Genomic DNA, 25,500 nt, shown 5'->3' with positions numbered 1-25,500 from the left:
GATTGCCTCCCTGCGTAGGTGTGCAGCTGCCACCGCCAGTACCTTGGTGAACACCCTTGGTGCTGAAGCTATCCCGAAGGGCAGTACCTTGAATTGGTAGTGGCGACTGTCCACCTTGAAGCGCAAGTATTTTCTGTGGGCTGGGAGCATGGAAATATGAAAGTAAGCATCTTTCATATCCAAGGTTGCCATGTAATCCCCCTTTTTTAGGAGGGGGATTACCTCTTGTAGCGTGGTCATAAGGAATTTTTGGGGCTTGACATACTTGTTGGCAGGCCGTAAGTCCAATACTGGGCGCATTGTTAAATCTTTCTTTGGCACAAGGAAGTAAGTTGAATAGATACCCTTGTTTACCTGGTGTCCTGGGACGAGTTCTATCGCGTCCTTTTCTAGCAGAATGGCGATCTCCTCGAGAAGGATCTTCTGATGTTCTAAGGAGTGTACTCTTTGTCGTGGAGGGTGGTTCCGGGGACGCTGCAGTAATTCTATACAATATCCTGTGGACACTGTTGACAGCACCCATCTGTCTGAGGTGATCCCTTCCCAAGCCTGGGTGAAGTTGGAAATGCGTCCCCCTACTGGGGTTGCGTGAGAAGGGACCCTGAACTGAGCGTCACTGCTTTGGTGGAGGCGTGCCACCTCCCTTGTTGGGGCTGCCTCTGCCTCTTCCACGACCTCTTTTGTTACCCCTGCCGTAACTCTGGGTAGACTGCTGGTTGTTGTTCCATTGTGGACCCTGTCCTTGGGCATAGTTGCCTCTTTGTGAATTTTGGCCGCGTGGGCGACGAAAATTACTGTTCCCCCTCTGGTTAGGGGGTTTGTTGGTAAGCTGGCCAAGGGATTTGAGAGTCTCGTACTCGTCCTTGGCATTCTTAAGTGCGTCTTCGACCGCTTTCCCAAACAATAGATCGGGTTCCACCGGCTTGTCTATTAATGAAGCCTGTGTTTCTGTTTTGAACCCCGACTGCCGTAACCACGCATGTCTCTTGATAACAGTACCTTCTGCTATCAATCTTCCTGCGTTGTCCGCGGCGTCGAAAGTTGCTTTTAATATGCAACCAGACACGGCTCTCCCTTCTGCCGAGATCCGAGCCAACTGGCCCTTTAACGGTTCAGGAGCAGAGGCTATGAGCGCCGCGACCTCTTCCCATTGATGGCAGTTGTAACTTGCCAACAGGGTGGTGGAGTTTGCAATCCTTGCTTGGTAGGCGGACGTTGAGGCTACCTTCCTGCCAAACCCGTATAGTCTTTTGCTCTCCTTGTCGGGAGGAGCTTCTGATGACGATAAGGGTGTCCCAGCCCTCTTCCGAGTATTGGTAACCACTAGGGAGTCTGGTTTAAGCTGTCCTCTTATATAAAGAGGGTCAGACTGGGCTGCCCGAAAAAGTTTTTCGACTCTGGGGTTGACGGCTCTGGTGAGGTTTGGATTCACCAGGGATGGATCTATTCTACGTTGGATGGATTTAAGGATAGGGATGGTTTGAGCGACCGGCCTCCTTTCTCCCACCAACTCTTCTGCGAAGTCCCTTTCCTCCTGTACACCGTGGGTGTCGATGTGAAAATGTTCTGCCGCGCGAGCGAGAACTTCATTAAGGAGGGGCTGGTTATCAACTGGCGAGTCGGTAACTGGGGCTTCGCTTTCTACCGGGGAATCTACTCTGTAAATTTCCTGCTCGTCTTCTACCTCCTCCAGGTCCTCATCATCCGCATAGTATTCAGTCCCGGTTTGTTCCTCCATAATTGCAAACTCCTGGTCCCCTTCAGGGAAAGGCTGTCCTTGGTATCTGGGGTGTGGAGTAGAGTATGGAGTAGAGTAAGGCTGCACCTCGAAGGGTTCAGGTCTTTCGAACCGGGCCTTTTTACTTAGGGGGATAGGATCAGAGGAGCCTGAGGGTGTGGCCCCTTGAGGGTCATACGAAAGGAAATGTTCTGGGTTCTTGTCATAAAAATCAGCTAAGGAAGACATCCTTGACATGACCCTGTCTATGTCTTCACTGGACCATTCTTTGGAACAGGGTATGGCTTTAGTAGGCAACTTAGAGGACTTATCAAGGGTAGCCTTGCTGGATGTTGATGTCCCAGTAGATTTATGTTTGTTTGTCTGCTTAGGGTGGAAGGATGGTCTTACAGGAGTGGAAGGCTGTGCTTTCCACTGTTTCCCCCCCTCCCCGTGCGTGGAAAAATGTTTTCCCTGCCCCTTGGAGGCCCCAGAGACTTTCGACGCCTGGCGTCGAGGGTCGGGAGAGGTACCTTGTTTTAAGCGTGGGGCCTTGCTGGTGTTAACTGCGGCCTCGGTCTCCTGGAGCGCGGCCTGGGGGTGGAAGTCGTCTTCGTCTTCCGACGATCGAACTTCCGTTAATCTAGGGAGCGAGGCACTCTTGGCAAGAGTGGATGATTGCCTTGCGTCATGCGGCGATCTCGATCGAGAGCGCCCAGAGGACACCGAGTCGGACCGTTCTATCTGTGCCTCTTTCCGAGAAGTCGACGTCGTCGAGCTTCGGTTGGACTTAGTGTGCTTAGTGTGTGTAGGGTGTGTAGCGCTTGCGTCGCCGGGGGTCTTCCCCATAGCCGCCCTGCCGGACAACCTTCCGAGGTCGGGGACCTGCGCTCGGCAGTCTTTCGACGCCGTAATGCCCTCGCCGTCCGAAAGTACGGCGTCGCTGCCATCGCTGAAGGCGCCCTCCGCTGCCATGGCCGCCTGCCTGGCGTGGTGGGCCCAACGCTTTGTCGAACGGTCCTTAAGTGTCTTAGGCTTAAACCTACTACACGCTCTGCAGTTCGCTTCGGGGTGGACCCTCGGCAAGCAGAGATTGCACGTGGCGTGCCTGTCGACCCAAGGGTATTTGCGGTTGCACTTGGGGCAGAATTGGAAAGGGGTACCCTCCATACGCACCTTGAGGCAGCGGGCTGGTAAGTGTAGGAAATATATAAGGTGTACCTATATACCAAGAGTGAAGAGTATGTACCACCCCCCACTCTCCCTACTTGCAGGGCCGAGGCCAGCGGCCTACTAGGCCCGGGCCGAGGCCAGCGGCCTTCCGAGGCCCAGATCCGTTGTGCAGCAGCCGACGGTTGATGTTTTCTCCAGCCGTCGTCGAGTGTCGAGGGTCGACGTTGGGATGGGGAAGGATGTCAATAAATAATTTTAACTTCAATAATTAGCAAAAGTATGGCTAAGGCCAGGGAACTCCGCAAGATGCTTCCGACCAGTATGGCGGAAAAAAACAATCTGAGGATCCTAGACGCGTGAGGGATCTTGCGTACAGTGGACGTCACACTAGGGATAGTATTACTGGCACGCCTGTGTCGACGCCCATTTTCGAGTTTCGAAAAACAAACTGTAATACTCTGCAGCTTCCACTAGATATATATCATGTGTGGAGTGGGGAATCCTAATAATGAAATTGGGTCTGTTGTAAACTGTACCTTGGTCATATCATTAAGTTGCTCCTTCATAGCATGCAGTATACCCATAACTAAACCTACCGATTTCTGATAATTTATTTGAAATCCCGAAATCCGTAGTGCAGCATGACTTTCCCCGTTAATTAGAGGTCCTAGGCCCTTGATATTTGTCCATGACCAGTTTTATAAAAGTAGAGCCTGCCTCCAAAGTACCTCTCAAGTAAGGCAATTCAACACGATCGAAAGCCGTAGTCGCGGCTAAGGAAACCACTCACAGGGCAAGCCCTCGAGTTTCAGCCACTTCAATTAAGTTCACTATTTGCCTAATAATGTCAAACGTGGTTCTGCACGTAATAAACCCTGTTTGATCCAAACCCACCAATGCCGAAATGACCATAAATAACCTATAGGCAAGTACCTTCGGACACACTTTAGCGTCAACATTCATTAACATTTATCAGTCTATATGATGCACATTCACTAGGGTATTTACCTAGTTGAAACAAGATGGTTGCAGATTCAGCCATAGTAGGTGTGACCAATCCCAAAATTAAAAAGGAGTTAAAGATAGACAGCATATGACGAGCGAGTTGAGCTTTATATATTTTATAAAATAGTACAGTAAAGCCATCCGGTCCCGGAGTCTTGTGTTTCAGGAAGGCAATTGCCTCGTCAACTTCCTCCAATGTGGAAAGTATGATCGGATTCCAAAACATACGGTAGGTCATACACACGTAAATACTCTTGCAATTCCTGTGAGCAAAGCGATTCCTCATTCATCAAGCACCCAACAAATCATCACACCATCTCCCCCTTTGCATCATCTGCACAATGCAATACTCCATTAACATCCTTCAGGTCCACTATATTACTACATGTGCGTATCTGCCTAATTTCCGCCTATTAGCTTTGTTCCCATGAACATAATAATATTGGCTAGTCTTGAGTATAGCATGTGCAGTTCTATCAGCCAACAGGTGTTCCAGATGTGTACATGGTAATTTCAGATACCTAAAAGCTTTCCATGATCCTGTACGTTTATGCTCAATTTCACATGTAAAAACCCCCCCTTCTAACCTCTCCCTATGGTCCCTATAGGCCTTTGTGAATGCCGCCGGGAATGTCGTGAATCCACTCTAACCACTGATTTCAATGCATCCCAGAATAACCGCGGTGCGCAATCCTCCCTTGAATTTTCTGCAAAATAAAGGTCGACAACATTCGCTCTCTTGTTTCAAAATAGGGTCTCTGAGGATTAGATCGTACAATTTCCATCTCGGTCTGGGTCGAACATTTGGTTTGAGAAAGGACACTACCAAATCTCTAACTAAAAGAGTATGGTCCGATAATATGCAGGGACCCAAAGTCACATCAGAGAATCATGGTACCAGCCTTGGGGAAACCAGAAGCAAGTCTATTCTGGAGAAACTCTTGTGCACATGCGAGAAGTATGTAAAATTGTGTTTGTTTTATTGTAGAAGCCTCCAAATATCAACTATATTCAATTCGCTGAGTACCCTTGCTAAAGCTGATGCATTCCAAAAGTCTAGCGATGTGGGGTAGAGGTGGGGATTTATCTTGTGTTGGGTCAGGTACCATATTAAAATCACCCCCCAGAATCTTCTGTCCGTCCACAAAGACTTTCGCCTCTGATAAAAATTGCAACAGAAAATTCCTCTATTTCTCATTGGGAACATATAAGGAAATAAGTGTAGATAGATGGCCACATAACGTACCCTTTACACAAATTAACCTCCCAAGGGGATGTCTCAATACTCTCAGCATCTGGAACGGGGCACCCCGGGCTATCAGGATCCCCACTCCTCCTTTCTTTGCCCCACTTGATGCAAAGTATTGCACAGGGAATTTCATACGAGACAATCTACTCTCGTCACCTGGACAAAGGTGTGTTTCCTGAAGCATTACAATTTCCAATTTCTTATCTATTAACTTCTGCAACCAAGTTTTCTGCTTCACCAGAGAATTAAGGCCCCCATACACTAAGGGTTGCTATTTGCAAATTATCCAAGGGTAATGTTCCAATTGCAGAAGCCGCATCAAATGAAATCCCTGTGTCAGCCATTCAATATACCCAATCGTCGCCTCACACAGTGCTTATAAGAAACAGACCACACATTTCAACTTTTGGAATAACTTTCCCCTTCCCTCTCCAACCAACCAAACTCCAACCTGACAATATCCATTGTGTCACTAGGGAAACCCCCAAGGGTCCTACAACATGCAGGAGATCAGCAACTGTCAAATAGTAGGACTGTTCAAGGTGAAATCAATCAATGCTTTTCTTCGGACCAATCTTGGGCAATTTTCCCACTTTCAACCACATCTTGCAGTGTTTTCTAGCTGCATTCGGATCCCGTTTCCACTCACGTCTGGCATCAAAGTCCACAGCATTCCACCCTTCCTCTGCTACCAATAAGACCTCAGCCTCTTCAAATTTCTCAACCATCCCGTTCTTGATATTGTAAGTGAATAGGAGCGTGCTGGGAAATTCACAACACCTTCTTTTCATGTGACCAAGATGTGACAAGTCGTAGAGATCTCCTGTATAAAACAGTGACAGCAGCTACATCTTGAAAAACCTCAATCGAGGAACCTTGGAAACGTATCGATAAAGAGTTCCACGTAACTGCCATGATTTTATTCTTTCAACAAATAATAATTCACTCTAGAGAGGACATCCGGGGAAGCTGTGGTCGAAGCGGATTGTCATAGCGCAGTCCGTGATGTCGGACTGGTTCTACATCCAGTTCCAACAGGGAATGAAATAGCTCCAGCACAAACTCTTTCAGATCGCCATCCGATATTGAACTCAGAATCCCATGCAGTTTGATGTGGTTTCTTTGAGAATGATTTTATGCTGTTTGCAGTTTGCATTTAGCTTCCAATTCTGCCTATACCTCCAGTTGTTTCGTATAATTGCTCACATATCGTTGTTTCTGCTTCCTTTATACAATGTTCTGCTTCATCCATCAGTTTACTGAGTGCCACTATTTTATTGGAGAGTTTTATTTATTTGTAATTGTATTTATTGGGCATTTGTATGGCGCCTATACACAATTGTTTCCAGGTGCCACAAGACAAGATCAGGGGACATGGGAACAAAAGTATAACAACAAAAAATTGTTATATTGGCCTGGTGAAAATCCTACTGTGCAGTTCATGATAAGGTGGTAAGAGCGTGGGGGGAGAGAGGGAGAAGTTCCAGATTGAGGTCCCCAGGGTGGGGGCAAATGCTGGGTGGGCCAAGGCGGCAAGTGCCAGGGAAAGAGGTGGGAAGGGAGGATGAGTGCAGTGGACAAGGCGGACCAGATTGGGCTAGTTCGGGCAAGAGAGCCCGAAGGCAAGTGCTGGCAGGAGATGCTGGGGGGGACCCGTATGGGGGTGGTCTGGCCCCTGTATGACTCTCAAGAGACCAGGCCCCACTCACAGCGGCAGAGGGAGAGTTAGCACGGGCGGGAGAGAGGGAGAGGGAAGGAAGAGGAGAAAATAAAAGTCTTGAGAAGTTTACGGAATGTAAGAAGATCCGGCTCAAGTTTGAGGGGACGGGGAGGCGGTTCCAGAGGGAGGAACCAGCCTTCGTTCCATTATCCCATTTTTAAACTCCTTAATATCTCTCAGCAGATTCTGTATATTTAGCATCCACTCTATACCATGCTATCCTCCTATACCAATTAATGTGCAATCAAGTAGTTGTGCTGCAACCTGTGCATTGTGATAGTACTGAAGAGTGAAAACACAAAGGCGTTTGGAAGGAACCAAAATAACATTTGGGTTTATCTGGTTATGGGTTTGTAAAACCAAGTGCTGCAGAAATGCCTGAATGTGCAGAGGGGTACTACCTCCAAATAAATCGGCGTATTACCACTAGTATTTGCACCTCAAAAACCCAGTGAAGAACGTGGGACCAACAGAAACTCCTAATCAGGCAGAGATTCCATGGTTACCGCCAGCAGTAACAGCAATTCCAATTGGAGGTCCAGCACCTCTAATATCTCCAACTTGTGATGAGGCTGCAGCCTAGAAGGATACACAGCAGCAGGGTTGCAGTGATGCCCAAGACACAATCTCACAGCACTTTTGTCTGCAACTTGCTACCACCATACAACAGGCTGGAGGGGGTTTGTGACGATGGAATGCATTATGCAGACAGCTGAGGTATCTCTACTGGGTCATGTTGATTTAGGTTTCAATCAACAATGTGATATGCATCACCACAAGATTGTCTATTATACAAAAATGCCGAATATATTGCACATCAGGTGTAAGGAAATGGACCATATCTCACTCCATCTGCAACACACACCTAGCCACTTTGGAGATTCAAGCAAAGGTTTCAACATCTGGGCACACGAGCAGCTATGCATTGTAATCACTAGTTCCCAGTCCCTGTTGCCCATGATATGGTGTGATGCAGTACTAAACAAGCTTCTACATGCCGCAGGATGAGTAATATCTAATAAGTGACCTCCTTTTCCATACACAAGCTCCCACTGGCGGCTAGGTCGTATTCCCTAATGGTGAGGATAGCCCTGGAAGCAGTATTAATAAGTCCCCCTCAATTTTTTTTATCAATAAAGCAGGGAAAAATTGGACTGGGGCTCAATGTAATGGAAATTAATTACAAGACTGCAGCGTTATAAAGGAGCAATCCTGAATCTGGTATTGCACCGATAGTTTTCTTCTTCTGTGCGTGGAAAGACTAATAACAAGAGTGTCTATTATACAGAAATTCATCGAGGCAGCCGCTGATTTAATTATATTTGGGAAAACTTCGCTCCAACCTACTTTGCAAATTATTTTGAGAACCGTAGACATGCACTCAGATGACCTAATGTACCAGCATTTGCGAATAATTTAATTTGTGACATTTACATTTACTTTAATAATTAAAATATATCAAAGGGGGGATGGCCAATGCAGATCAAGAGATCCTTCAAAGGTTTCGAAAGTTGCATTTAAAAACCCTCGGTTTAGAATTATGAAAATGCAGGATTCATTAAAACATACAACGGGAACATTAAAGTGTCACCACCTGGAGATGAAGTGCCCGTTAAGGCTTCTAATTTATGAACAGAGAGGGGTCTGAAGGCAGCACTTCATGTATGAAAAGATGGAGGTTAATATTGTCCTGATGATAGGGCTCGACTGTCTTGATGTGAAAAGATCAATGAATGGCCCAGTCTCACTAGACTGGGTCATTGAACAGGCGACTAGTATTTATGAAGTGCAGAAACCGGTAGAGAATAAAAATACAAATAAAAACCCCAAACCAGCTAACACCCCTGCTGCTGCTAAGGTGACAGAGGTGAAGGTTGCCCTCATTTTAGATCTGGAGAGGGGGGGGCCTAAAAATATTCCTGTGCAAAATCCTCCTAACCAAAGACCCAGAAGGCCCTCGGGCCAATCCCAGACAGGTAGCCAGGGAGGTAATCCCACAAATGGGACCCCTAACTTGCCTGATTATATCGGCCCCCGTTACAAGGGCAACAGACCCATCCTGGGCTATGTGTGGACTCCCCCAGCCCAAGGAGGGGGATCCAGCCAGAAAGCTGCCAACCCAAGAAACCTCCCTCCTAACTTTCCCCAGGAGGGCAGTAATCCCCCAAATGCCAGCTTGAGCTTCTTCCCCCGGTACCCGCCAAACATCAACCCCCAAAACAACCCTCATTTCTTTCCCCACTTTCCTGAGCCCAGACAGCCCAATCCGGGAGAGGGGAGGACAAGGGTGGAGGGTTACCAGAACTATCCCAACCAAGGGTATTATGGGAGAAGGGACAGTTACCCTTCCTGTGAAACTCCTAGGATGGACCAGAGACCCCCGTACCAGCCAGAGTGGGTGTCCCAACTGGAGCGGATTGGTTGTAGAGGTGCACTCATATGTCACTGGATGAAATTAAAGGAACTGAGTAATTAACCAAAATTCTAGGTGCTTACCTTTTAGATCTGTGCTACCAGATCAGATGTACATAGAAGAAGAAAGTGGTGTCTCAGCAACATGCTGAGACACAAATAGGTGCACAACTAATACAGTAAAATGATTGAAAATATATTTCCATAGGTAATGATAGCTCATATTTAAGTAAATAATCAATTCCTTTGTCAGAAATTAATATTTTTATAGACACATGGTTGAAGCTCAATGTAGCTTCATACAAACTTCTAAGACAAATAAATTCATAATAGCCGAAAAAGGCAATGTCACAAATAGAAATACAAATAAAGAAACTGTTCACAGTCACAGTAATGTGTAGTTAGATAAATCAGTATACACTGAATATGAAACAAATTATAAACACAAATTCTTGATTTGACTTCATATGTTTGTCACGATATCTGGACCGGGAGTGAGTTCTAGGTGTATGTTTTAGTATACTCCACTAGTCTATTACTACGCGGTTCGGGCAGCTTGCCCTTCTTCAGGTATTGATATCATTGCAAGTCTTCCTAAGGGGTCAATAGAAATAAGTAATTGTGTAATTAGATCTATTTCTTGAGAATTCATTATTGTTACTGTAATTTAGATCAAAAAGAATTATAACATGGTTCTATACACTAACCTGTGTCTTCTAATCTAACCAATCAGAATTATAGATTGCTCCACTGTCGGGTGTATGGATAACACTCCTAAGAATAAAGTAAGAGTAAGGAAAATTGTGAGGTAATGGGCATTAGTCTTCAAAATACAATACTTATCTCGGATGTACTAGTAGTACTCAACAGAAGATCTGAGGCGGGACATTTTGCTAAAAAGCGCTGTGTCCCGCAGGGTAAACAGATCTTCATGTGTACTCGAAGAAAGAGGTACATATGCTTTTTAATTAACCATTATTTTTTAACGGAGGCTCACCTCGAAGTCTCAGTCCTGCTTAATTCGGACAGACAACAAAGGAGATTTTGCGTTTCATGGTCAACTCACGGAGCACCTTTTGTGTTGAAACACTTTTGCTGTAATAAGAAATATATCACGATCACCTCTCCGGATCATATTGTTCTTTAACTCATGATCTATTATACAATATGGAAAGGCATACCTGTAGGTAAATCTGCTGATTCCCCCCTACTGGGCGGTTTATTTTAAGTGGATGGTTGCAGATTTGAACCCGCAATTGTCAAATATCGTTCAGCAATTCAGCGTTGTTAATCCCTGTCGGGTAAACAAGGATCGATATTGTAGTTCTGCCATATACAATAACATGTTAACTAATAATGTGTTCTATCATAGAGAAGACTATAAAAAGTCCAGGCTTACATTCCGAACAAAGGACACAGATATTAATCCTTTGTTCGGAAGGTATTGCGGGTTCAAATCCACAACCATCCACTTAAAATAAACCGCCAAGTAGGGGGGAACCAGCAGATTTTGGGACTATCTCCAAAAATGGGGGGACAGCCCTGAATCAGAAAAGGAGGAGCCCGAGACTCCTCGAATTACTGAGTGTGAAACTGTCGGTACAGATTCCCAAACCACCCAACTACATTCTGGGGACCGCCTCCTAGAAGGGGGGGCAGCCCAGAACCAGCACAGGAGGAACCCCAAACCTCACCAACCACTTATGTTGACTGCCTCCAGAAAGAGGGGGAGCCCAGAACCAGAACAAGGGGAGCCCGGAACCCCTTAAATAGCGGTGTGTCAAAATTCTTTGCCAGATTCCCCAAATCCAATACCGTCTCTTGACCCCACTACCCCAGTGTCAGAGTCAGAAATAAGGCAATTGACCATCCAGCTTACCAAAAACACCCATTACCTTTGCCCATTGGAGGAGAAGGAAGGTAGATTCTACGCCTCCATCCAAGTGCAAGGGCAATGTCCAATTCCAGCACTGGTGGACACTCGATCGAAAACAACATTGCTGTCAAAGAGGATCTTTGAGCGGCTACATTCAGGAAGGGGGGAAAGATACCAAATTCCTCTCACCCCTCTTCCTGGACAGCTCCAGAACTTTGACGGGAGGAAATTCCTGTTGAAGGGTCTGCAAAGCTGGAAATTAAAACTGGGCGACACAAAATGAAGCACCAGGTCCTATTCGTGGTGCCAGAGGGAACCACCTGTCTATTAGGGAATGACATCCTCCAAAAAGTGTCACTTTCAAAAATGGTTTTCTCTCTTGTTTGGGGAGGGAAGATTGCATTTAAGCTCTAGACATTGGGGGTCATTGCGAGTTTGGAGGCAGCCTCCAAACCCGGGTCCGGTCTGACTGAATGGGGATTTACCGGGTCATTCTGACTTTGAGGGACCCAGTAAATCCCAAACCATTCCCCGTTTCCCATTTGAGCTCCGATAGGGCTCAATGGGAATGGGAAAGGCGCTAATAACGGCACGCAAATTGCGTGCCCGTTATTAGCTACAAGGTCACTTAACGGGTCCCGTAAAGAACGACTGGTCAGACCAGTCGTTCCTGCTGGGATCTGCTAAGGGACCTCGGAATAGGGCGGCAAGGGTTTACCGGCACGGGCATCCTTACCGGTGCCCGTAAACCCTTACCGCCCAACTCGGAATGACGCCCATTGTCTTTCATTCCTGAATACCTGCTGATTATTTACATCTGTGTAGGATTGCTCATTTGTATTTAAACAAAACTTTGCAGGGGGAATCTTAACCTAAACAAGTGTGATTTGCATATTAAATAAATAAATAAATATTTACCTTTACAAACTAGCCTGATTCCTGGTTCAGTGTCACCTGGGGGGTATTTTGAGAAGGGTGTGATATGAGTGGTATATCATTCATAATATTGAACTTATAGATACAAATAAATAAGGGTTTCATTGAGCACTACATGGTAGGCGAGACCTGGGTGTGTGCCTGATTGAAATCCTTAACAGCTTGGGGGCTCGTGCCACGATTCTGAATCTGAAATACCACCCGTGACAGTCTAACATAGCATACTAGCCTGCAGGGTACAGACACCTTGCTGGGTTGGGATACTGTGCTACACTGTACAAGCACCTCTCAAAATAAATACTCCAAAAAAATCAGGCCTGTTTGCAAAAGTAAATTAACCCTGAAATAAGCCATAAGGAAATTGATATTTCTAAAATGGTGACCCCAGTAGAAATTAATATTGCGAGGGAACACCTCCTGCACAAACTGTTTGTCAGGGGTGAGTGGCCAGAACAGGATGAACAGGTATGTCTACAGGAAATAAAACAAGTCACTGCAATAGACCTAGATACATGGCAGGACAAGGGTCCATTACACCAAGCGCTTAGCGAACTGTACATGGCCCCAAAAATAAAAGAGGAGCAGTGTAAAATTTCCAAAATAGCGGCCTACCTGTACCTCCACATAGGAATAATACAGGAAAAGCATGCAGAAAATATAGTTCTGGCAAAGAAGCAAGGGGAAACACTGCAGAAAATCCAAACTGAGCTAGACTTTGCAGGGCAAAGGCGACAGAAGAGCTAAGAATCAGAAACAGAGGTTAGGCAGTATATTGCCAAACTGAAGGAAGATCATGGCTCTCTTACAGCAAGAGAAGGCAGAGCAAAATACCCAAGAACAGACACTGCAAAAACAATGTCAGGAAAGGGTTGACTCTTTACAACAGAGTTAACAGAAAAAGGAGCAGCAATGAACTTTTAACAGCCTGTGCAGAACAGGTAGTTATCCTACAAGACCGCATAGAGAAGTTAAAAAAGGAAAACAATAAATTAATTACTAAAGACATCCACTCCCAAGAGGAATTTGAGGAGGAGCGCCAGAAATCTAGTGCATTTAAAAAACAGAGGGATGACCTGGTTGAACAGAGGGGCACTCTAAGTCAGGAGAGGGGCGCCTTGGGCCAGGAATTCAGCAAATTAAAAACCAAGTTAGAGGAAAGAAAGCTGGCCCTTCAAGAGTTTAGTGAAATTAAAACTAAATATAAGAAGCTACTAGATCACACCAGGCGGGTGGAGGATGCTCTGGAAAAGAACTCTCAGACCAATAATGACAAAACTCAGGAGGTGAGTATCCTGCAGCAAAAATTGGCCCAGTATTTCCCATCCAGGCAGGAAGCACAGAGAGACAATGAGGCTCTCTGTGAAAAGAATGATAGGCTACACAAACCGATAGCCATGCAAGAGCAAATTATTGAGACCAGTAAGGCCTTAATAGAGGAGCAAAAGAGTTAGATTTTGGCATGTCACCAGGGAATAGGGGCTGAAAGAGATGAGGTAGAAAGGGAGAGAGAAACCCCTGAGCATAACATCAGGACCCCAGTCCTCGCAAGAAACTTTAATCCCTTCTATTCCATGGACTCTGCCACCCCCATGTCCACTGGCTCATATGAACCAAGGGCCACGGGGATGGTCGACTTCAGTAGAATGGGAAACATGGGACTGACAGATCAGCGCTCCCCATAAATGGATGGGCGGGCATCTTTGTACAGATTCCCAAATGTTAGGGCTAGCCTCTCTGATCAGGGAGACTCCAGTGAGGGGAGAATCAGGGAACTGGATTCTCAAAAATACCGCCTACCAAAGGATCAGTCTGTAAAATTTGGTGGGGAACCCCATGAAACTAGGCCCACAAAGAGTATCTTAAAGACCTCTTCCCAGCTAGGGCAGTGAGGGGAGGGGCGGTACTCAGCCAATCCTGGGAACAAGGGAGAGTCAGAAGACTCTTCTGAGCGCCACAGGTCTCAAGAAACTAGGCCCCCACATTCTGCAAGCCATTCCCAAGCTCGCAGAATCAGGGAGAGCCTAGAGGATCAGATAGCCACCTCCTGTAGCAGTGCCTCTGAGTCAGAGGATGAGTGGACACGTGGGACTAAGACTAAAAAGGCCAACAAAATCAAGAGGGCCCTACTGAAAGATCCCCTGAAACAGATCAAGGCCATTAGGAGCGTCATAACTCCCTATCATAAAAATGCAAGTATTCAGTTTGGGATTACCTCGAGTTATACGAGCAAATGATGGATGCTTTCCATTTGAAAGATAGCCAGAGTTGCATTCAATATGTCAAATGGACATTTTCCCCTGAATACTCCAGCTTCTTTGCAGGCCTGGAGGATCAGAACCACTTAAGATGGTCCACCTATAGGGCAGCCATCTTAAAACATTTTTCTGTACATAGGAACCCTCAAGAGGCCCGCAAGGCGGCCTACAACCTGCAATGTGGGGAAGACCAGGCCCCACAAGAATGTGTGCAAGAATTAAAACGTGCCTTTGCGCAGACCACCAGGAGGGTGCACACAGACAGTAAGGAGTTCATTAATGCCTTCTTTCATGCACTCCCTAAATACATCATGACCCAGCTGGTGAGGGACTTTCACGAGAAGAGATCACTAGACTGGGTCATTGAACAGGTAACTCCTATTTATGAAGTGCAGAAACCGGTAGAGAATAAAAATACAAATAAAAACCCCAAAGCAGCTAACACCCCTGCTGCTGCTAAGGTGGCGGATGTGAAGGTTGCCCCCATTTTAGATCTGGAGATGGGGGGGGCTAAAAATATTCCTGTGCAAAATCCTCCTAACCAAAGACCCAGAAGGCCCTTGGGCCAATCCCAGACAGGTAGCCAGGGAGGTAATCCCACAAATGGGACCCCTAACTCCCCTGATTATATCAGCCCCCGTTACAAGGGCAACAGACCCATCCTGGGCTATGTGTGGACTCCCCCAGCCCAAGGGGGTGGGGGGATCCAACCAGGTAGCTGCCAACCCAGGAAACTTCCCTCCTAACTTTCCCCAGGAGGGCAGTAATCCCCCAAATGCCCGAGTTGAGCTTCTTCCCCTGGTACCTGCCAAACATCAACCCCCAAAACAACCCTCTTTTCTTTCCCCACTTTCCTGAGCCCAGACAGCCCAATCCGGGACAGGGCAGGACAAGGGTGGAGGGTTACCAGAGCTATGCCAACCAAGGGTAGATTCTACGCCTCCAGCCAAGTGCAAGGGCAATGTTCAATTCCAGCACTGGTGGACACTGGATCCCAAGCAACTTTGCTGACAAAGAACATCTTTGAGCAGCTAAATTCAGGAAGGGGGGAAAGATACCAAATTCCTCTCCCCCCTCTTCCTGGACAGCTCCAAAACTTTGACGGGAAGGACATTCCTGTTGAAGGGTCTGCAGAGCTGGAAATTAAAAGTGGGTGACACACAATGAAGCACCCAGTCCTAGTCGTGGTGCCAGAGGGAACCCCCTGTCTATTAGGGAATTACATCCTCCGTAGGTTGTCTCCCCTAATAGATTGTGTGAATAAGGTACTCTGGACCCAGACTCACTGGCCAATTAAATTAAAACAAAGTGTCAACCATGTTAGTCTAAATGGCACATGCCACATGGTTGAACAAAAACCGGACCAAATTAGGTTCTATCTTCAAAACAATGACATACCCAACATCACCATCATAGCTGTGGGACAACAAACAGGTGATGGGAACTTCTCTCCATTTCTGCAAATCAACCTCCCTTCCAGTCTCAAGTGGCATTCCACCCTGGAAGGAGATACACTGAAATTTTATACTAATGTACAATCAGAAAATCCCAAGTCCATAGCCAAAATTGATATCAACCCAGCACAAAACTTAGCTGGAATTCTGAAGAAGGGTGAACAGCTCTTCCTCCCGATTCATTTAAATGACGGGAAGGAGTCTGTCCTCGCCCGAGTTGACTTGAATAGCGAAGAAAGCTTCATCAGCGAAAGTATTATTTAAAAAACTCCCAAAAGACCAGACCCTACCCGCCGTAGAGTCATTGCAGCAATGGGTAGGGGGCCTGGAAACGCCCCGCTCCAAACATCCTCTGCTTAGCAGTTGCATGATCAAAATTTCTAGGGATTACAAAAGCATAGTACATAATTGTTGGGTTGTGCGAGATGTTGCTTCTGCCTTTTATATGAGCAGCCACCTCCTCAAGCAACTCGAGATTAATTTGGACCCCAGTTATTGCCAAGCCCGGTCCCAACTGGAGAGTAAATCTCAGGGTCCTGACAGACCTAAAGAAAGCCTTCCGGTCAGCTCTAGTGCTAGAGTAGGAAATAGAATTTCAGAAATGGAGGTGAGGTCATCGTCCCAGGCCTCACCTACAGAATCCACCTTCCAAGAGGTAACCCCCTCCACCAGCTAAAGAGTTGCCATCCCAGGCATACTTTGCGGCAGATAGAAGAGCCTATCAGAAACCCAGAGGGGGAAAATCCGGAGATCTAAAAATAACTATTAAAGGTTCATTGAGTACGTGCGAGGAGAGTGTTAAGACCATTATTAAATATAGGCGGGGAATATTGTAAATTGTTATTAAATGCATGCATCCGCCCCACTATACCCCTCAGGGAACAGTAGTGGGGAAATGTCCATAACCATGCTATGTTCTGTTTTCTAGTACTGGAACTAAATCCACCTAATCACCAAGGAGGACCTCCTGGGGGACCGAGATGAAACATCTAAGCGATCCGGAGTGTTGCTCCAACCAGAACTGGCGGGGAGAGCGTGTCGCATCAATCGCTGATGGGAGAAGCAACCAGATTTCTTCACATTGACAGAAGAAGAAAAATCCCACGTTTCCGACTCCCCCACGACTGGATGTCACACTGAAGTCAATGGGGGGTGTGTGGGATATTTCAACCCATGCCAATGCACCCTGCTACTAAACTGCCAAAAATGGAGGCGCTAACCCCTGTGCACGCTAAATCTGAAAAAACTGCGCATGGTTCAGAAATCACAAAGAGGCTGCACCACCTTGCCACACACAGGCAAAGTTGATGTCAAAACAACAACTCCCTGCAGGAGAATGGCAGTGGGTGCTGTTACCTGTCACATCAATCAATGCCAAAGAAGTGGGTTAAAATCCAAAAATGCCTTAAATGCGGCTTCCTAATCAATGGCAACCTTCAAAGTGCTGTGTGGCGCTAATTTCAGTCATTTCCCCAGTGAGCTATTGAAATGAAAAGTTGCTGAAATCACAGATTCTACAGGTGGCTAAGAGAAAGCCAGCCCTCTCTGACTGACAGCTGCATCAGGAAATTAGCTGTCAAACCCAGTTTAAATGTGTTTTGTTTTCCGAAAGAAATTGCAAAATTCACCTCTTTAAAGCATGTTTTTGAAGGGCTAATTCTTTTAAATGTCCAAATCCCTTATAAACCGTGAAATGAAAAGACTTTAATGTAAAGGAACCCAGTCTGGAGCTAATCAACTATTGAATTCTGATCTGACAGCCCAGCCTGGGAAAGAGTCATATTTCAGTTTAACAACCCCTTTACTACAGGAAGGCTAATGGCAGCTTAATGGTTCCCGCATATTGATAAAAAAGGAGCACAATGAGACTTCATTAGACATTCATCTTGTGACTGAGCCAAGAACAAAGGACAAGCTCTGCATGGAGGGGCAGGAGCTTCCCTCTCCAGGAAGGGGACACACCTCCCTGATCAAAGGGATCTGACAGCTGTTGTTTGTTGAAAGGAAAAAAAAAAACTCTGAACTTCTTGGTGTTTAAATCTGTATTTGTGGTTAAGTTTGCAACTCTTTAACTTTACAACCTAAAGAAGGATAAGTATGAAAATTGGTAGATGTTAACCTAATTTGAGGCTTTTGCTTTTAAGACATTGATGAAACCTGTACCATTTAAGGAATGAAAAAATCCTTATGGTAGCAGAACTATTAATGTTGCAAGCCTAAGATTGTATGTACATGATCCACTGATAAGCGCCCAGAGGTGTACCGAATTAGAAATTATTAATCCAAACTGTTATGATTAAAATTGGTGAAATCCCATAGAATGAGAAAGACAGCTCTCACAGAGATAGGAATTGGACGCCAGGATAAATCATGAAAAAGATAATACATGTGTCTGATTTTAGTAGAGGGCATAATTGTAAAAATGTGTATTTATAGGAAAGCTAAATTGTGGTCAAAATCAATGTGGGAGCTTCTAAATCGCATCATAAAGATGACAGCTCTGTTCAGACCGCCAACCAGGACAAAGCATGTGCCTGCAGCCACTCACAGCTGTGGGGGTGTGTTTTCAAATTCTGCCCACACCATAAACTTAGGTGATGGCATTTGATAGTATAAATATAGGAACTTCACAACATATAGGACACACTGCTTCCAGAACCCATACAGATTTCTGCGCAGCACCTTGTTCCAGAACTCCTCATCTTGTAGCTGACTCCAGACTTCTTTGAAGATCCAGATTTCTTTGCAGACTCCAGCCTTTAGCATTGCTAAACTCTTGCTAGTTAGACCCAATTTCAAAACATCCAAAACTTGAAAGAATAATTCTGATTCAGCTTGGCTTGCTACCATTAAGGCTTGCACGCTGAATCTTGCATCCTGTAATCTACCGTGTTCAGTGACCAGAAGGGCCCATCCAAACCCAGTCTGAGGCGCAGTCCAAAATTGAACAGAACCGTGCCGCTGATCCAATCCCTCCAGAGGTGCCCTGCTGCCAGTAGACCTGAACTGATCCAATGACCAGAATCGGACGGTCCAATTTAATTACAAAGGACTGTTAGTATTAATAGGAAGAACAGTGACTCATAGTATATCTGCATTGTATTATCCCAATCTCAACCCATCCCATCTTTAAATTCAGAACCCTAGTATTGTTAGAATCCTTCTTGCATTGATTTTTCTCATCTGTGTTACAAAACCATAACTCCTTAGTGATTTTGAGTAACGAAAGTAAATCCCAGAACGAAATCGAGAATCCACCACGTGAATGGTTGCGCTGGCCACGTAGCTGTGAAGATTCATATGTGGCCTCCTCTTTTTTCATAGTCATTAATATAGTGTAATAAAACATATCTGTCATTTTTAAAAACAAATTCCTGTTCCATTTTCGCACCTATTTTGCAAAAAACACCTCTCACTGAAACCTCTATAGCTTCTTCAAATTCATAGATAGAAATGAAATTCAACTCTCACTGATACCTAGGACCCTTAGCTACCTCCACAACTAAAAACCGCATCGAACAGTGGATTCGACCCGTTTTCTCCAATATTGCATAGTAAAAGTTTGCCATAAATCTGCAGTTTTCAAATGTTTACATGTGTCTTTATCCCATTTCAAAGTGCTTCTTCCATCCCATCCTGATCCAAAGTGTGTACTGTTGCTTATATTATAGCTCATGTGTGTTAGGACCTGTTTAGTGATGCTTTCCTTAGAATTTTTCTCCATTTAAGCATTTCTGCACGCTTTTGCATTATTTTACAAAGCAATTGTCACCTGTCAGTTTAAAAGTGTCACTTTCCAAAAACGGTTTTCTTTCTAGTTTGGGTAAGGAAGATTGCATTTAAGCTCTAGACATTGGGCCTCATTACGAGTCCGGCGGTAACCGAGGCGGTAAAACCGCCTGGTTACCGCCAGACTCGTATTACCATTCCGCCTCCGTGATTCCCGGAATTACCGGGGCATTACAACCCCGGTTTTCCGGGAATCACGGAGGCAGAATGGTGTTAATCCCCATTCCCATTGAGTCCTACAGGACTCAATGGGAATGGGGATCATGGAAACACCGGCAGCATCTCGTAATGCTGCCGGTGTTTCCTCGTCCAAAAAGTAGGCGGGCGGTGTTAAACCCACCAGGTCAAACCTGGCGGGAACATCACCTCCGGCCTGCAGGAGTCGGGATCAGGCGGTCCGGAAACAACGGTGGCGGCGGGTTTCCGCCACCGTTATTTCCGGACCACCTGATTTGTAATAAGGCCCAATTCTTTCATTCCTGAATACCTGCTGATTATTTACATCTGTGTAGGATTGCTCATTTGTATTTAAATGAAACTTTGCAGGGGGAATCTTAACCTAAACGCTATCTGTTCACAAACCAAAACTGTTCTTTTTCCTGTGTTTTCTATTCTGCATCATTATAAGTGAATTTGATTGCTTTGCTTATTTTCTGAATTGTATTGTCGCCGTCCCATATATATATATATATATATAAAACTTATGTGTGATTTGAATATTAAATACATAAATAAATATTTACCTTTACAAACTAGCCTGATTCCTGGTTCAATTTATAGACACAAATAAATAAAGGGTGTCATTGCGCACTACATGCTAGGCGAGACCTGGGTGTGTGCCTGATTGAAATCCTTAACAAACTTGAGCTGTAGAGGCTGGTTATGTCACACCTCGTAAAAGGAAGAGGTGTGTCATAGGATTAAAAACCATGTGCCATTGACTTCTCAGAACTGTAAGGTGCAGGATAGACGTTTGAAGACTCCATTGAGCTTTATGTGTGGGTGACTGAAGGTGACAGATTCTTTAGAATCGACTCAACAGCCTGGTTTGGATTATCAGCCATTTGGAGCCCACACTGATAGGAAAGTATATTGCATAGTAAATGGGATTAACACTGTGAATAGGTATAAGGTTGATAGAGACTGTGAGTTCTCTACCTTGAACTAATGGCCATGTAGACTGCTGTTCTCCTGCTTTGTTATGTTTTGTCAATATGCTGGCATACTGTGCCAAATCAACACCGTAGTGTTTTAGGAGCACCTAGGCACATCTGTGGAGTGAGGCACTGTGTCTCTGCCAAGGACAGGCAGGACTTCGGCTGCTGAACGAATGGAAAGGCCTGCTGGAGGAATGGAAATGAGCAAGGGGCAGTAGACATCCAGGCTACCAAGGGTAATTCAAAGCAGTGTTATTCTCTGATGTCGTCAGGCAACACTGGGACTATGGGCCTCATTATAAGGTTGCTGGTCCGGTAACAATGGCACCGGTAAGCTTGCCGGTACCGTTGTTACCGGACCGGCAAACTACGAGTTCTGCTTGCGGGTGCCTTACCGCCCACTAGGTCAGACCTGGCTGGCGGACCGGCACCCACGAGCAGACCATGTTGGATATACCGGTACCAATGCTGATTGGTGCCTGTGCATCCGGCCTCCCCATTCACATTGAGTCCAACGGGACTCAAATGGGAATGGGGACTAATATTTTCCGGCGCCCGGGAATGGGCAATTACCGGGTCCGCCGGGGCTGTAATGCCCCAGTAATTGCCCATTCCTGGGTTTCGGAAAAAAAATTACTCCGGCGGTTTTACCGGCACGGCTGCCGCCAGAGTCATAATGAGGCCCAATATCTTTTACAATATGTCATAAACCAACTATGCTGATGAGAATTGCAATTTCTATGTACTATAAATCATATTCGGAAATTGATTTATGTCTTAAGGTGTCTGGTCTCCCAAATAAAGTTGAAAGAGCAATCTTTATCTTTTGAGCAAAAAATAAATAAATAACCAATCACGAACAACATATAAAGAGGCATTGCAGTCTTTACCCATATTTCGTCGTGACAATCACAGTGAACATCAGCATCAGTTATTCTCATGCAGTCTATAATCATTTTCATATTGACAACTTATAGTGCACACATGTAATTCATATTTTTAATACCTATAAAGTAGGGGTTATTATTGTTGACTTCAGTAGGCCCCATTTTATCGGCTTAGAAATTGAATGTTAATGGATTCCCTTCTGAATAAACTTTATTCTTATGTTAGGCGTTGATAGCTCTTCTCTTTGTAGATCCCAGGCTTGGTTCTCTGTATAATTGGGTTTTCTGTATTATAATTGTGCCCAAGTTATCTTCAACTATTGGAACAAGTAATCTAGCATCATAACCCGAGGTTTGAAACGCTTGCGTCCTCTGTATATCCATATTAAGTTATGTCTTCTTTCCATCCTATCTATTGACCTATTAAGCCTGCTAGTTAAACGCTGCTGTTTTGTCTCTTTTTTTCTTCAATGTATTTGTGGGTGGTAGAATTTATTTTTATTTCTTCGACACATCGCCAACTTTGCTAATTTAAATGAACGCTGATGTGGTGTCAAAATTGTGTATTTCCTCTCCAATATAAAATTGATTTTCTTTCTAAATCTTTTATCTGCCCAGATGGACCCAGGGTCATGAAGAAAGCTAAAGTCTTTGTCTCTAGGCCTCCTCACCCCCTTAAATCACGGATTGAATTTCCTAGCACTTCAAACACAGGTAGACATAGGTAGTACAGCTCAATGGCAACGCGCTCTTCTTGGAAGCAGGACGACGCTGAGTAATATAGGTTCAAATCCCGGGTCTGCGCTTAGAAACCTCTTTGTTATGAAGCACATTATAAATAACCAATTATTATAAAGAGGAAGCTCACGGCTAAAGTTGCCAACACCAACAACTGCCTTCAAAGGTTTGCTAAAGTTTTTTGTTGGCCCTTCTCTATTGATATTCTTCTAAGCCCAGTGTCTTACATAAATCGCTATCATATGAATCCAAAGATGCACTCTGGTAACCTTTGGGTGTGTGGCCGCACTTCACTTTCATCTGACTGCACTCTCTGCTATTCCTTCACATACATGACTTGTACCTGCATCATCGCCTCAATGACTCCGGGTTGTATGTGCGCTTTACAAATGAAATAAATCAAATAAATAAACATAGACTCTGAAGATAATTGAGTTCCATACTATCAAAGGATTCCACCTGCTCTGGCAATGCTTCTCTCGATTCTTCTTATAAAGCAATAACGCCATCGCCTTTTACATATTCTACATCGAGCCGATCTGAATGCACATATTCCAAAGAGAAAGGATGACAAAGCTGAAGTGTGTAAGCATGCATTAGGCATGATAGTAGAAGTGGGCTTCACTGGGTGTAGTTGAGGAAAGAGAAGGAAGTGAGGTGCCCTGGCTGTAGGTTAGGAAGGTGAGGGAAGTGGACTGCCTTATGCATAGATTGGGAAGGTGAGTGAAGTAAACCGCCTTCTGTAGAGGTTTGGAAGGATAAGGAACTGAGCCTCCCTGGGTATAAGTTAAGATATTGAGAGGAAGCGGCCTGGCCTGTGTGTAGGTTAGGAAGGAGAGGGAAGTGGGCTACCCTGGGAAAGAGTTAGGAAGGTGAGGGGAAGTGGGCTGTTGTGGGTGTAGGTTAGGAAGGAGGGAGAAGTGCACCACCTTAGGCATAGCCTGGGAAGATAAGTGAAGTAGACTGCCTTCGGTAGAGGTTAAAATGGGATGCCCTGGGTGCAGGTTAGGAAGGAGAGAGAAGTGGGATACCCAGGGAATGGTCTAGGATGGAGAGGGGGCGGGAGGGATTCCAGGGTACCATCAGCCACTTTCCACTACACATGTTCTTCTATAGCTCTACTTATTAAAACAAAACTATAGGAATCTTGAGGGACCCTAAAGAGATCACACATTCAGCTTTTCTTTTCAGAATTACACACAATAGCAGGAGTCTTCAAAATCCACCAATGTATTAGTACAGATAGTCTGCCTGTTCCTTCATCCTAAACCCCTACTTTTTGGTAGACTGCAAAGAAAGACGTACTGATGACAATTAACTTATTGGGTCTTTCATTCTCCCTGTTAGCTTTTGCTTGTCAAACTAAAATCAAAAACTTTTCTGACCTCAAGGCATAAAATAAGCAGTGTTGCATATCAAGTTTCCATGCAATTCCATAGGTTTGCTAATCAAATTGATACTTGTGTAGCAAAGCTAGCTATTTAAGTTACACTGTTCAATGAAAGCACAGCTCGCCCTGCAATCCGCTCTTGCCCCTGGGGCTCTCTTCATCCTTTATTCTCTGTCCACTGCAAGTTCAAAGGGGCTAATGGAGAGAGAATGCAACAGTTATCATCTCAACCTCTCTTAAGTACCAAGGGCCTAAGTGGGAGTGCTAGGCCAGAATCCCTTTTTCAAATAATTGCAAACCAGAAGTAATTGGATTGATACTTTTAGTAAAATAACTAAATCCTGTCCGGCAAAGAGCAGTATATTATACCTTTATTACATTTTTTAAAGGACAGTCATGCAACTCCATAATGCATAATTACAGTAATGATACTGTAACACACTGCATCATCTCCATGAGTTAGAGTCAAGTTTAAGTTAGTGTAAATAAATCATATAGTGGCAAACTATATTTCATTTTGTTGACACTGCAAGCAAAAAGTTGCAATAATGTAATTTAGGTCCCATTAGGGCACTAGCCGGAATGGAACAATGGTGTTGAGAAATAAATGGTCTAATTTGTCCAAGCAACATCAAATGATAGCTTGCGTTCAAGTTCATTATGGATAAAATAATAAAATCCATAACACAAGGTGAAGCCCATAGTTCATTCTGACAAATCCCAGGGTATTGTCACTGCTTACATGGAAGGAGAGTCCCTTTCCATGAGGCCAGGGTAGTAAAGCTGCTACCCGAGAGTCCCTCTAGGGTGGTACTCGGCGGATGGATCTTATGGGGACGGAAAACCTTCATGAGACCAGCGACGATGGCCTTAGGAGAATGTGGTATCCCCACCAGTCACCTGACCCTAGAAACCCTTTCTATGACCTTAAAAACAGCCCCTCATAGGGTCATGAGTTATTGCCACCCTATCATTACCCTTCTAAATACTGGGATGAGGAAGACTAGGAGGTGTCCAGTCATAATGTCGAATACAATAATATCGAAAGTCAAAATGTCGAAAAAAAAATGTCGAAAATAAAAATGTCGAATTACAAAAATGTCGAATTTTTTTCGACTTCTTTCGATTTTATGTGTTAATAATAAATATTTTATTAAACTTTTTTTTAAAAATAATTAAAGCTATTTCCATGGGGGGTGGGGGTGATGGGGAGGATGGGGGGGGTTGGGGATAGGGGTTTGGGATGGTTTTTTAAATAATTAATTAATTATTTAATATTATATTAAAGATTTTTTTTAAATAATTAAAGGTATATCTATGGGGGGTGGGGGGGGATGGGGAGGAGGGGGGGGGGGGTTGGGGTAGGGGTTTGGGATGGGGGGGTTGGGGGGGGACCCCCCCCCATAATAAATGTTACTATCTGGGTAAAAAAAAAAGAGTGTTTTGGGTTTTAATTTTTTTTTTCGACATTTTTTTTTCGAAATTATGACTTTTCCTATTATATGTATGTATTTTCGACTTTTTTACATTCGACATTTTTTTTTCGACATTTTTGCTATTCGACATTATTTTTTCGACTTTTCGACTATAAACCAGACTAGGAGTTACTCAAGTGAACATCCCTTTCCTAGTATTGTGATGAGGAGACATTCCATTACCCAAAAGGGAGCAGGAAGATCAGTATTGTGACGAGGGAGCAGTATGCAAGCATGTGGATCACCTTTGAGACCCACAAGGAACAG

At 44.7% G+C, this 25,500-nt stretch overlaps 1 protein-coding gene across 4 annotated transcripts in view; it reads right to left on the bottom strand.

Annotated features, from left to right (window-relative positions):
- NCKAP5 (NCK associated protein 5) overlaps positions 1 to 25,500 on the bottom strand; it is a 1,061,124-nt gene that overhangs the window by 762,422 nt on the left and 273,202 nt on the right. The window lies entirely within an intron of this gene.

The sequence above is a fragment of the Ambystoma mexicanum genome, chromosome 9 (genome assembly GCF_040938575.1).
Source record: "Ambystoma mexicanum isolate Mex_15411 chromosome 9, UKY_AmexF1_1, whole genome shotgun sequence".
NCBI lineage: Eukaryota > Metazoa > Chordata > Amphibia > Caudata > Ambystomatidae > Ambystoma > Ambystoma mexicanum.
The sequence above is the reverse complement of the archived record's forward strand: the minus strand, read 5'-3'. Positions and strand labels throughout refer to the sequence as shown.